General features: G+C 40.4%; 1 protein-coding gene across 1 annotated transcript in view; it reads left to right on the top strand.

Moving 5' to 3' along the window:
• Positions 1 to 14707, top strand: part of LOC136631525 (prostaglandin D2 receptor-like) — a 45958-nt gene that overhangs the window by 30200 nt on the left and 1051 nt on the right. The window lies entirely within an intron of this gene.

The raw sequence follows: 14707 nt of genomic DNA, 5'->3' as shown, positions 1-14707 counted from the left end.
GTCATGTCCAGTGGTTGGTCATGTTGGGGGTGTAGTGCTCTATGTGTAGTATAATAGAATTGTATTATGGTCATGTCCAGTGGTCGGTCATGTTGGGAGGTGTAGTGCTCTATGTATATAGTATAATAGAATTGCATTATGGTCATGTCCAGTGGTCGGTCATGTTGGGAGGTGTAGTGTTCTATGTATAGTATAATAGAATTGTGTTATAGTCATGTACAGTGGTCAGTCATGTTGGGAGGTGTAGTGCTCTATGTACAGTATAATAGAATTGTATTATGGTCATGTCCAGTGCTCGGTCATGTTGGGGGGTGTAGTGTTCTATGTATAGTATAATAGAATTGTGTTATAGTCATGTCCAGTGGTCGGTCATGTTGGGAGGTGTAGTGCTCTATGTATAGTATAATAGAATTGTATTATAGTCATGTCCAGTGGTCAGTCATGTTGGGAGGTGTAGTGCTCTATGTATAGTATAATAGAATTGTATTATGGTCATGTCCAGTGGTCGGTCATGTTGGGAGGTGTAGTGTTCTATGTATAGTATAATAGAATTGTGTTATAGTCATGTCCAGTGGTCGGTCATGTTGGGAGGTGCAGTGCTCAATGCATATAGTATAATAGAATTGTATTATGGTCATGTCCAGTGGTTGGTCATGTTGGACGGTGTAGTGCTCTATGTATAGTATAATAGAATTGTATTATGGTCATGTCCAATGGTCGGTCATGTTGGGGGGCGTAGTGCTCTATGTGTAGTATAATAGAATTGTATTATAGTCATGTCCAGTGGTCGGTCATGTCGGAAGGTGTAGTGCTCTATGTGTAGTATAATAGAATTGTATTATGGTCATGTCCAGTGGTCGGTCATGTTTAGAGGTGTAGTGCTCTATGTGTAGTATAATAGAATTGCATTATGGTCATGTCCAGTGGTTGGTCATGTTGGGGGTGTAGTGCTCTATGTGTAGTATAATAGAATTGTATTATGGTCATGTCCAGTGGTCGGTCATGTTGGGAGGTGTAGTGCTCTATGTATATAGTATAATAGAATTGCATTATGGTCATGTCCAGTGGTCGGTCATGTTGGGAGGTGTAGTGCTCTATGTATAGTATAATAGAATTGTATTATAGTCATGTCCAGTGGTCAGTCATGTTGGGAGGTGTAGTGCTCTATGTATAGTATAATAGAATTGTATTATGGTCATGTCCAGTGGTCGGTCATGTTGGGAGGTGTAGTGTTCTATGTATAGTATAATAGAATTGTGTTATAGTCATGTCCAGTGGTCGGTCATGTTGGGAGGTGCAGTGTTCTATGTATATAGTATGATAGAATTGTATTATCGTCATGTTCAGTGGTCGGTCATGTTGGGAGGTGTAGTGATCTATGTATAGTATAATAGAATTTTATTATAGTCATGTGCAGTGATCGGTCATGTTGGGAGGTGTAGTGCTCTATGTACAGTATAATAGAATTGTATTATAGTCATGTCCAGTGGTCGGTCATGTTGGGAGGTGTAGTGCTCTATGTATAGTATAATAGAATTGTATTATAGTCATGTCCAGTGGTCGGTCATGTTGGGAGGTGTAGTGCTCTATGTATAGTATAATAGAATTGTATTTTAGCCATGTCCTGTGGTCGGTCATGTTGGTTGGTGTAGTGTTCTCTGTATAGTATAATAGAATTGTATTATAGTCATGTTCATTGGTCAGTCATGTTGGGAGGTGTAGTGTTCTATGTATAGCATTATAGACTTGTATTATAGTCATGTGTAGTGGTCGGTCATGTTGGGAGGTGTAGTGTTCTATGTATAGTATAATAGAATTGTATTATAGTCATGTCCAGTGGTCGGTCATGTTGGGAGGTGTAGTGCTCTATGTATGGTATAATAGAATTGTATTATGGTCATGTCCAGTGGTCGGTCATGTTGGTAGCTGTAGTGTTCTATGTATATAGTATAATAGAATTGTATTATGGTCATGTCCAGTGATCGGTCATGTTGGGAGGTGTAGTGCTCTATGTATAGTATAATAGAATTGTATTATGGTCATGTCCAATGGTCAGTCATGCTGGGGCTTGTAGTGTTCTATGTATAGTATAATAGAATAGTTATATAGTCATGTCCAGTGGTCGGTCATGTTGGTTGGTGTAGTGGTCTATGTATGGTATAATAGAATTGTATTACAGTCATATCCAGTGATCGGTCATGTTGGGAGGCGTAGTGTTCTATGTATAGTATGATCGAATTGTATTATAGTCATGTTCAGTGGTCGGTCATGTTGGGAGGTGTAGTGTTCTATGTATATAGTATAATAGAATTGTATTATAGTCATGTCCAGTGGTCGGTCATGTTGGGAGGTGTCGTGCTCTATGTATAGTATAACAGAATTGTATTATAGTCATGTCCAGTGGTCAGTCATGTTGGGAGGTGTACTGTTCTATGTATAGCATTATAGACTTGTATTATAGTCATGTGCAGTGGTCGTTCAAGTTGGGGGGTGTAATGTTCAATGTATAGCATTATAGACTTATATTATAGTCATGTCCAGTGGTCGGTCATGTTGGGAGGTGTATTGCTCTATGTATAGTATAATAGAATTGTATAATAGTCATGTCTAGTGGTCGATCATGTTGGGAGGTGTAGTATCCTATGTATATTATAATTAAATTGTATTATAGTCTTGTCCAGTGGTCAGTCATGTTGGGAGGTGTAGTGCTCTATGTATAATACAACAGAATTGTATTATTGTCTAGTGCAGTAGTCGGTCAGGTTGGGAGGTGTAGTGGTCTATGTATAGTATAATAGAATTGTATTATAGTCATGTCCAGTGGTCAGTCATGTTGGGGAGTGTAGTGTGCAATCTATAGTATAACACAATTGCATTATAGTCATGTCCAGTGGTCAGTCATGTTGGGAGGTGTAGTGTTCTATGTATAGTATAATAGAATTCTACTATAGTCATATCCAGTGATTGGTCATCTTGGTTAGTATAGTGCTCTATGTATACAGTATAATAGAATTGTATTATAGTCATGTCCAGTGGTCGGTCATGTTGGGAGGTGTGGTGCTCTATGTATAGTATAACAGAATTGTATTATGGTCATGTCCAGTGGTCGGTCATGGTTAGAGGTGTAGTGTTCTATGTATAGTATAGTAGAATTGTATTATGGTCATGTCCAATGGTCAGTCATGTTGGGAGGTGTAGTGCTCTATGTATAGTATAATAGAATTGTATTATAGTCTTGTCCAGTGGTCGGTCATGTTGGGAGGTGTGGTGCTCTATGTATAGTATAACAGAATTGTATTATGGTCATGTCCAGTGGTCAGTCATGTTGGGGGGTGTAGTGTTCTATGTATAGTATAATAGAATTGTATTATGGTCATGTCCAGTAGTCGGTCATGGTTAGAGGTGTAGTGTTCTATGTATAGTATAGTAGAATTGTATTATGGTCATGTCCAATGGTCAGTCATGTTGGGAGGTGTAGTGCTCTATGTATATAATATAATAGATTTGTATTATAGTCATGTCCAGTGGTCGGTCATGTTGGGAGCTGTAGTGTTCTTTGTATAGTATAATAGAATTGTATTATAATCATGTCCAGTGGCCGGTCATGTTGGGGGTGTAGTGCTCTATGTATATAGTATAACAATTGTATTATAGTTATGTCCAGTGGTCGGTCATGTTGGGAGGTGTAGTGTTCTATATACATAGTATAACAGAATTGTATTATTGTCATATTCAGTGGTCAGTCATGTTGGGAGGTGTAGTGTTCTATGTATAGTATAATAGAATTGCATTATAGTCATGTCCAGTGGTCATTCATGTTGGGAGGTGTAGTGTTCTCTGTATAGTATAATAGAATTGTCTTATGGTCATGTCCAGTGGTCGGTCATGTTGGGAGGTGTAGTGCTCTATGTATATAGTATAATAGAATTGTGTTATAGTCATGTCCAGTGGTCAGTCATGCTGGAAGGTGTAGTGTTCTCTGTATAGTATAATAGAATTGTATTATGGTCATGTCCAGTGGTCGGTCATGTTGGGAGGTGTAGTGCTCTATGTATATAGTATAATAGAATTGTGTTATAGTCATGTCCAGTGGTCGGTCATGTTGGGCGGTGTAGTGCTCTTTGTATAGTATAATAGAATTGTATTATGGTCATGTCCAGTGGTCGGTCATGTTGGGAGGTGTAGTGTTATATATATATAGTATAATAGAATAGTTTTTATGATCACATTGAGTGTTCAGCTCATGCCGAGTGTTGTACAATTTGGGAATACATCATTTAACCATCGCAGGAAATGCCAAGAAGCTGAATGTGTTGTGAGGTAAATTTGCATAGCTGCCAGTAAATCAGAAAACCATAAAAGCTTTGAGATAATGTATCTTGAGAAAGTTAATGCTACTGTGAATTACCTGGAACACTGAAAACTATTTACATCTGCCAGCACTATTGATCCGCTAGATGCCAAACTACCTGACCTCAGACTAATCTGCCAAGAACATCCACTCAGCTAATGCATCTTATTATAAGTGATGTTTACACTTCTAAATGAGATTGTTGACTTATAGGGAAGACTTTATTTGTGCATGCTATGGTAAACAATGCTGTTAACAAGAACGGAAAGAACGGTAATATTTATTTTTTTCATTAGTTTTTTAATAAAGAATTTTGAACAAACATTGCATACTTGATTTATTATTATGGAAGATATATCTCTCCTGAATTTACAATTTATACCCAAGCAATACACATCAATAGGTAATACATATCATTGTATATTTCTTTCTAGGTTTTAACTTGTTAAACTTTTAAACTTTCTTTTCTTAATTAACCATTTGCTTTACTTTATCTTCTTTTAAACAATTCTTATGGATTTGGTTTGATAAGGATAAGGGAATTTGAGGTTGGTTGAGATTTAGGAGGGGTGGGGGAGGGGGAAGGGGTAGGGTTTATCTTAAAAACATAGTAACAGTTATATTTAGGTTTTTTAATATACTGGGTTTTTACTAGGCATCTACATTAATGGTTGTATGAATTGAAAGGTCAATGATCTAGAAGACAACATAAGAATCAGAAAAAGCTGGGGTTGTAAATGGGGTTCTCTTCTCAAATAAGACCCGTCAAAAGGACCCTTATTCCGTAAATAATGCCCGGTATACAGAGCAAAAGAAGAGTTCACATTATCCCAGGGTGATAATTCACATTATCCTTCAGGGACAGACAAGAAAGCAGCAGCTTGGTGTCATGAGAAACTAATAGTTACTCGAAGACCTAGACTTCCTATTTCTGGTCAGTTTCCACTAGTTGCTTTCAACCACAGGCGGCGAACCCAGTGCACATCATTGTCCAAGTTGATTACTAGAAAGGGTGCAGAGCAAACAGACGCATCTAGGACCAGGTATCTGATCAGGCTCAAAGGCCCATCTGCCACAAAGGACACCAATGATATAAATAACACATGGTTTATGGCGCCCTGTTACAGATTTTGCATTGGGGGCGAGGAGCTTCAAGGTACTCTTCTGTGCTGCTGTTGTTTTGCTCTGAATACAGGACATAGTGTCCTCCCAACATGGCTCGACCATTGGCAGGTTCTCTTTAAGATGTCTTTTTGGACATGTGATTTTTGTAACACACAGATGTCCTATAATAGAGGGCATGACCAACTTCGTCCTTCCTTTCTGTTCTTGACAACCCATTTTACAACTGAGGGCCCTGAAAGATGTCACCTGTAAAAGTTCATGCATACTGACGTGCTAAAGGGATATTTTATACTTTTAGGTGTATCTTTATTCAGCTTTTGATATTCACATTTATTGAGCACAATCCAATTAATAGGCTAATAATTGTGTGGGGTTTGAAGGTGGCAATATACTGCAGGGGTTTAATGTGGCTCCATAGGAATCACATGTTGGAGCCCACCCATTCCATCCATGGCTTTCCATAACATAAGACGCTTTGGTTACAGGGCGCATACGGCGATGTTTTGGTTGGCATCGGTTTTGGATTATTTTCTTTATATTTTATTCTGTAAATTTGTTTTACTTATATATGTAATTATTTTTTTATTATCCATGTCCCCCATGATGTCACATAAGACCTCTGGGGGACATTCACATGTTTTTTTTTATTTGACATTTTTCCACTGTAGCTGGGGCATCCATAGGAGCCCCAGTTACAGGGAAAACATCCCCAGTAGTGACAATAATCACTGGCAGAGCTGATCAGGATATGCTAAGACCCTGCAGCTCTGCTGTAGCAGGGAATCCCGATGGTCACGTGACCGCTAGCTCGCATAGTGGAAGAAACACTTCCACTTTCACTTGTTAGTACATAGCGCTCATTGAGCGCCATGTACTCTGATAAGGAGAAGACAAAAGGGGTTCAAAACAACTCCTGCCTACTCCTTTAGACAACCCGACCTGCTTCTGATTGATTGCAGAAGCAGGGGCTTTAATCCCCCGCCGTATTTTTATTATCGTCTGGAATTAAAACACAGGACCAAGCGCCGTGAATTTACAGTGCTTGGTCCTTAATGGGTTAAAAGGGAAAGCCACTGTGATGTAATGTGTGATAAATGTTTCACCTAACATATGCATACTCACAATAATACAATATTTTGCATGGAAGGGGGTATCCTCCACCATTTTACATATTCAATCTTAATCAGAAGTAATGCTGATGGAGGCATTATCGCAAGAAAATGCTCTAGGATTTGCTGTCTTTGACTGGTAGCCATTTTTTCCTGCCCAATATAGGGGGTGAAATGCTATAGATACTAACCACCCTGATCTCTGCAAGTGTCACAATCCACTGTAGTCACCTCTAGTGACTGGTATTGTTGATAAGCGATCACTAATCTCACAAATGTCCCAATTTTTGTGAGATTTTTCTAGAAATGTTTTTGTGAACATTCTTGGGTAGATCTTGAGAGTTGGGAGGTATACAAATTGCCCAAACTCATTAAGATGTTGACTAGAATGTTCATTATGGATTACAAAAAAAAAAACCCAATGGCTCAGTCACACAGGCATTTATACGTGCGTCTGTCAGTTGCGTTTGCATTCCGCACCTATATAGAATCAATGCTTTTCAACGACAGCGGTCACATGTGCGAATTTTACATGCACACAAACGCATGTGGCGAAAATTATAGGACACAACGATTCGCAGAACACAGCTATCTTTTGTGATTTTTATTTTGTGACCACGCCGCACTGTACTCCGGTCATGGAGCATGCCGAAAAAGTTCCAGCCGCTCAAAGATTCATGTGCATTTTGATGCGCACTGCGAATATACTCAGATCAGACGGGCGTTTTACTGATGCAGATAAACACTGCTAGGTGCAGATTTTCACCGTGACGCCCGCTTCAGTCATGCGATTTTTTTTAAACGCATCAGTTATGCGCAGAACAATTTGTGCGACAAAACGCTCATGTGACTGAGCCCTAAGGAAAAATTACAGAGTCGTCACTGGCCAAATGTTAAAGGCTTCCTACACTGTTAACAACTAGGATAGCGTGTACTTTTCTAGTATACAGCTGTTACGATTTTATCTTTATGTACCATTGTGGAATTTACAATGCAATGTTCCCTTATAACAAATGACCCCTTTGCAAATGACCCTTATTTTTAAAGTTAGAGCAGTTCTTTCCTTAATAGGTTAAAGGGCTACTCCAGACTTTCCCTTTTGTCATTTGTTAGGGAATGCATCTAACTCTTTAATAAGCATTTGGTGCTATTTATTATTATGAGACCCCTTTAAATGTTAACAAATAGCTAGCTAGTTCTATACTAATGTTATGGATTGTTGTCCTGTTCCTCAATTTTGTAGCTTGTAGAGTTGGTTGCAATTTGTGTGGACTGGCTCCTTTTACCTTTTAACCGTATTGCCAAGATGGGATTTAGTTCCCTTTTTCCCCAATAGCTGTATTTTTCCCCACTATTTGTAATTTTCCATTATGGATTTTCCATTCCATCTTTCCATTAAATATGTGCTATACTATAATTGTAGGCATACTCTTTACTTTACCTGCTGAGCGTCTCCTTTTTTTTCAGAAATGTAATTATCCCCTTTCCTCTATATGAGTTAACATGGATTTGAAATATAATAATTCTGCATCTATTTATGTATCAGCGTTATAGGTGATGAGATGAATGAATTTTCGATATTCTCCTTTGAACATGTATTCTATCAGTACTGGTGTCTGCATCTAGCAGCTTTCATCTGTTCGCCTAGTCAGATGCAGCGACGGCTCTGCTCTGCTTGTGCAGTGCCTTATCATTCCAGTCATGCTTTCAGGGATGGCCTGGATGCTTCTGCTAATGCGCGGTCCTTTCTGGATACTTCACTCACTCGCCCCGGAGCTGCATTTGTGTGTAGGCAGCAGGGTTTTTCTCAACGAGTTTTAACCGCTGGGCATTCGCTGGACTGTATGGTTAATTGGGATTGGCCGTTTGGTGGCACTTATGTGGAGCTTTGAAATGGAACCTCCAGTTGGAGTACTAAGCTGATCTCTTCATTCACCACCAATCCACCATCAGGACTAGTGGTACTTTTTATTATTTTTTGACTCTAGTATCTGATAGGATCTTTGGTCTGTTTTCAGAAATGCTTTCATGGGTAGCCTAAGGTTTCTCCTACATAACATTCATTGTTCTATCTTGGTCAGCCTGTGTTTAATGATAAGAATAACAGTTTATTACCTGCTTCTATTGTTCTTTTATTAGTTTTTTTCATATCTGCATGATGGTATTTGATTACTACATCAGAAAGGGATTATTCTTCTTCTAACCTTATTACATGAGCTACCCCCTTATTTCTATCTGTAAAGGGGTGAAATTACATAAATTTATTGTTTCGTCCCTTTTTTGGGGGGGAGGGGGGGACCTTATACCTGACTAATCGTCATGCTTTAGGATTTATATGGTTGAAGTAACCATTGGACTTTGGCCCTTTCTATATTTGACCACTTTTTATATATGATTATTAAAAGTTAAGTTTTAGAGGGACCTCTCAGTGATTTCAAGTTTGCTACTGGGTTCTTTGCTGCCTTTCTGGGAACTCTATTGGCACATTGACACTTGTTTTACTGTTTCCCTGAAGATAACATTTGCAGAGAATCTCTCCAGTTATGTTCTTTTAACCCACTCAGAGCCAGGTCAGGAGAATGCTAACCACATAAAAATAATCATTTTAAGCCCACTTACTGTAAATTTGTTGTGAAAGCTTTTCTGACCACAGAAAGGCCTGCTTGGAAAGTACAAAGTGACTTCACCCTGGCATGTGGTTTAAAGCTGCAACAAATGTGGAAATCAAAAATTGAAAAAAAAAAAAAGTTTAAATACAAAACATTCTGCAGGGCGGCTGTCAGTGCGCATGACTCAGACAAAGCACAGTTATTGGAATTTTATTTTTGTGACTATAAAATTGAATTGTTGACTACAGAGATAATTTCCAGACAAAGTTTGGTTCCTCAAGCTGATGTGTCAGACAAGTGTGATATTACTTGCTATTTGTTGGGTTCGTTCTTTCATTTCCAATGCCAACTCATGAGAAATACTGAAAATCTAGTCGACTGTGTTGGATCTTACCAGCTCCTTTGTAAGTCTGTAGTATGCTCCAATAGCTCCTCAGCATCAATTTACAGCAAATAAAAGGGCTCATTATCTTCTAGGCAAGGGTGTAGCTATAGGGATATACAAAAGTAGAAATCAAACTTAAGCCCTGGTGCTTTTGTGGACCCAAAGACCCCTCTACCACCTTTTTCAAGCCAGTATACAAATTTCAGCATATAATAAACATATTTATATAATAAAAAATAAAAAGTAATAACTTACAAATGTGTCTGCGACTGCTATGTGGTTCCTGCACTGGCTTGAAAAAGTTGCTTTACAGCACCGAAACACGTTGCCTGAATAAAGGAATACTTCACCCTCGATCCCGGCTCACCACGCGGATTTGCATCATTTAGACACTGCAAGGAGGGGGCTTCTGCCAATCACACCCCTCTCCTTCCAAGTAAGTGTCCTATAACGATTTACTTACTGACACTATACCGATTCTCTCTGCATAGTTCTTCACTAACACTGAAAGAGCGCAGGATGTTTTTTCTGATAGGGGTTGTCTGAGTTATCCTCAGGATAAGTCATCAATAGCTAAATCAGCTGGGGTCCACAGCTCAGGACACCGGACGATCAGCTAATTGGGTGCCCAATGTCAGTATAATAACTCACAAGGGCACAAAGTGGAAGCAGTTAGCTCCGAGCCCCAGTGTTGGTAATCGTAGGTACAGCTGTCATTAAAATCAATGATTGCCAGGCCTGAAAATACCGGCACTGACCACTACATAGGAGTCAGAGTTAACTGCTTCCCCTTTGTACCCATGTGGTTTGTGACGTTGACAGCGGGCACCTGATCATGTGATCTGTCAGGATCCCAAGCAGTGGACCCCAGCCAAACAACTATTGATGACCTATCCTGATGACCTCCTATAAGTACTGTGAAGCTTCTGTGAGATTACCACCCAATATTGCACTTATAAACATTTATTAACAGTCTTATAAGTTGGTACTTATGGATATGCTATAGCCACAATTTGGAGTACAACTGCAAATTGTGTCTCCCGCTCTGAAGAATCCAGTACAACCATATACTGAATTAAACAGTGGATTCACTTCAGCTGACACCATGTAACACCACATTTCTCCTGAAGGGGACACTGTGCAGAAATTGTGCAGCTGTCATCACAGGAAGTCTCTGCTCTCAGGCGATCAGCTGATTGCCAATGGGTCCTCAGTTACAGGGGTTGTCTTTTTTTATTTGCAGAAAGACTTTGCTGTGGCTCTAATTCCGTCACTTTAAAAATCCAAATGAAAATATGTGCAGAACCCTGCATCTCTGAAGATACCCAAGCCAACATAAGGGGAGGTTATCCAGTACAAACAAAGAAGTACACAGAAATTCGAGAGAAAATCGTTCACAAGCAGAAACAGATATGAAAGAAGATTCAAAACAGATTTATTGGTTTTGGCAAGACCCCCTCAAGACTTAATTATATCAATCACAGATAGGGAGTGATAGCCCTGATCAACTGTCTGCACCCTGTCGTTTTGTGTTACTTCACCTTGCTCTCACCTTTAATAGAGTAACTCAAAACCCTTACGTTGAAAAATTCCTGTTTTACAAAACATGACATCGCATCCTGTTCCAACATTTCTGGTGTATAACGTTATTCTTGTATTCAATTCTGTTTTCCTTGGAACAGTGCATCCGTGTGACTTGTTGGCAGCTGTACATCCATTCTTCTTCTTTCTAGACCATGAATTATATAGTACAGTGCTGGGTTAAATAATCTTTCCATTTCAGTTGACAGTAGAAAACTCACAGTGTCCAGGAGTATTACTGAACTTCATGATTAACAGCAAAGCTATTGTAAAAGTTATCTGTCAACAACATGTTTTTATCTTTCCCTAAATGGCTCTCTGGTCCACCAGTTGGGAAGCCTATTGGATTTTTTTCACCAATTGATTGGCCAATATGTCTCAAGCCATTTTCTTTGAATAATGTTCACCAACTTTCACACTAACCCCCATCCACAGATGGACCTACTGCCTTCAGTTTTCTAGAGCATCTTGTAACGTAATCTGAAGTGCTGTTCACTTGGGATCATCCATCTCTTTTTGCTAGAAGTGTGCCCACTGTAAAATGATCACATTTTATGTTGCTGGACACCCTGACGATCGGTTGTATTCTGTAGGGGAACACTAAGCAAGTGTTCAGTTATCGTATAGCGCCACCACAGGATAACTGAAGCTTTACACATGAAGTATTGAAAACAATGGGCTATATGTAATGCTTGGGCATTCTGGATCCTCCGGAGGAAGAGATTCTGTTTGTACCCATTTCCACTAGAGCAACTAGATAAGAATCCTAAGTATGGGAACTTATCCATTAACTCAATTCACTAAACAGGCAGAATGGTGGCTCAGTGATTAGAGTGGTTTCCTTGCAGCACTAGGGTGCTGGGTTCAAATCCATCCAAACACAATATCCGCATGGAGTTCGTATGTGCTGCTTGTGTGGATTTTCTCCAACACTCTAAAAACATACTGATTTGTGAATTTAAATGGTCAACCCCCAATGGTCAACCCCAATGGGGAGTTAAGCGATAACAGTTAGGGCTCAGTCACACGGGCATTTTTTCCTGCGATTTTTTTTTTGTGCGCAAAACTGATGCGCACAAAAAATTGCATGACCAAAGCCCGCATCACGGCTGAAAAAAACGCTGCTAGCAGGGCAGCTCTCAGCTATTGAATGACAGCTGAGAGTTGCCTCTGATTGGCTGAGGGCTGTGACCAATCAGAGGCAGCCCATTCAGCAGGTGGGGATTTTAAATCCCCGCCTGCTGAATACTACAGAAAGCAGTTCAAGAACAACAATTTGCGCAGAAAACAGTTACATGCGTTCTGCGAATCGTTGTGTCATATAATTCTCAGCACATCCGCATAAAAAACGGCCGTGTGACCGATCCCTTTGCAAAGCATTGGATATATATATCTGCAGATCGCAAGCGCATCTGCAAATCACGTGAAAAAACGCCCAGGTGACTGAGCCCTTACTTTAAAATGCTATGGATATGTTTGATCTATATAAATGGGTAAGTTAAATTAACGACTTTTTTAAACCAGGCAGCCCTATATGGATATGTCCACCAAAGACACATTTTGCTGTAGCGGAAAATCATTGGATAATCTATTACAAAATCCATATGTGTTATGTATGATTTATTGTGAATTTTGCTGTGGATTTGCCACAGCTTTCAGCCTGTTCATTGAAAGCGGTGATATCATTGTGAAAATTTGCAGCATTATTTAACATGGTACGGGTTTAAAATCTGTACCACAGGTAAATTATGCTGTGGATTTTTTATGTGCGCAAAATATTTTCTAAAATCCCATGCACTTTGTTGGGACTGAAATAGGATGTGGATTTTCCGCACACAAATCTGTGATAAATAATCTGCAGTGTATTTGCAATGTGTGAACATACCCTTAGGGTGAATTCAGACATGGCAGATATTTGGCAGATATTTATGTGACTGGAAATAATGAGTTGTCTTCAGCCTTATCTTAGTACTACATATGTACAGCATAGCTGGGTGAAAACCATGATTACTACTCACCATCAAATAGTCACTTGCCTTTCTCAGTTTCTTGAATTACGATTCTCACTAGTCATGCAACAGTATGGAAACTTGGGCTATAAGTTGGAAGATTGACCATTGTAGAACCAATCCAGTTGACTTTACCAGTGGGAATAGTAAAACCTAAGAAACAGTAAGGGCAAAACCACACTGCCAAAGGCGCAACTACGTTGCTGCTACAGAGTGAAGTTGCGCCTAAGGCCTTAGTCAGACGGGCGTTTTTTCGCGCGATTTGCGGATCGCATGACGGATGCGCATCCGCAAATCGCGTGACCGGTGTGCGCAAGTCGCCCGCAAATCGCCCGAAAATCTGCTCCTAGCCGCGTTTCATTAGAAACGGGCCGGAGCTGTCCAGCACATTGCATTCAATGGAGACGGCAATAGAGCCGGCTCCATTTAAAGCAATGCGCTGCGGGCGAGCCCGGGATGAATTGTCGGGAAGGGCTTAAATATATAAGCCCTTTCCTGCAATTCATCCTAAAATGTGTAAAAATAAAAAATATAGATGTACTCACCTTCTCCCGGCAGCCGGAGCTCCGCGCGGCCGTCCTGCAGTGGGTGTGAAGGGGGTGTGAGTCAGACCTGCCCCCTGATTGGCTCAGCGCTGAGCCAATCAGAGGCATGTCTCACTCACACCCATTCATGAATTCATGAATGGATGTGAGTCAGACCTGCCCCTGATTGGCTCAGCGCTGAGAGGCAGCAGTCACTCACCCATTCATGAATTCATGAATGGGTGTGTGAGTGAAACCTGCCTCTGATTGGTCAGGGCTGTGACCAATCAGAGGCAGATCATTCAGCAGGCGGGGATTTTAAAGCCCCGCCGGCTGAATAGTGCCGAGAAGCAGTTCAGGAGAACTGACAGCGGCCGCGGCTGGACTCCGGCTGCAGCAGAAAGGTGAGTATACAATTTTTTTTTATTTTAACACATTTTAGGATGAATTGCAGGGAAGGGCTTATATATTTAAGCCCTTCCCGACAATTCACCCCGCGCACGCTGGCAGCCCATTGCTTTCAATGGAGCGGCTGTATTGCCGGCTCCATTGAATTCAATGGGCAAACATCGTTCTTCTCTGCCACAGCTGTTACAGCTGTGGCAGAGAAGAATGATTTGTCTTCTATATGTTCTCAATGGGGTCGGCGCTGCTGCCGCCGGCCCCATTGAGCGCATATAGAGAAGAGAACAGGAAACGATTTTTTGTTCTATAATTTATCGGACGAGCGCATAAAAAGCGCTCATGTGTCCGATACCATTGCAAAGCAATGGTTTTAAAAAATCGCCAGACGCATGCGCATGCGCAAATCGCAGCTAAAAACGCCCGTCTGACTAAGGCCTAAATGAGGAAAATTTCTTCTCCTTCTCCGGCTTTTCAAACACTGCGCCAGAGTGCAGGAATTGAAAAAAAACGTGGGGAAATAGGTGCTGCCCAATCTTGCCTGTACAATGTATTCACTACGTGTAGGGAAGATAGGGCATGTGAATACTACGGCTGAGAAATCCCAATGAT

Source organism: Eleutherodactylus coqui, chromosome 6, assembly GCF_035609145.1.
Source record: "Eleutherodactylus coqui strain aEleCoq1 chromosome 6, aEleCoq1.hap1, whole genome shotgun sequence".
In the NCBI taxonomy this organism is placed as follows: Eukaryota; Metazoa; Chordata; class Amphibia; order Anura; family Eleutherodactylidae; genus Eleutherodactylus; species Eleutherodactylus coqui.
The sequence above is the reverse complement of the archived record's forward strand: the minus strand, read 5'-3'. Positions and strand labels throughout refer to the sequence as shown.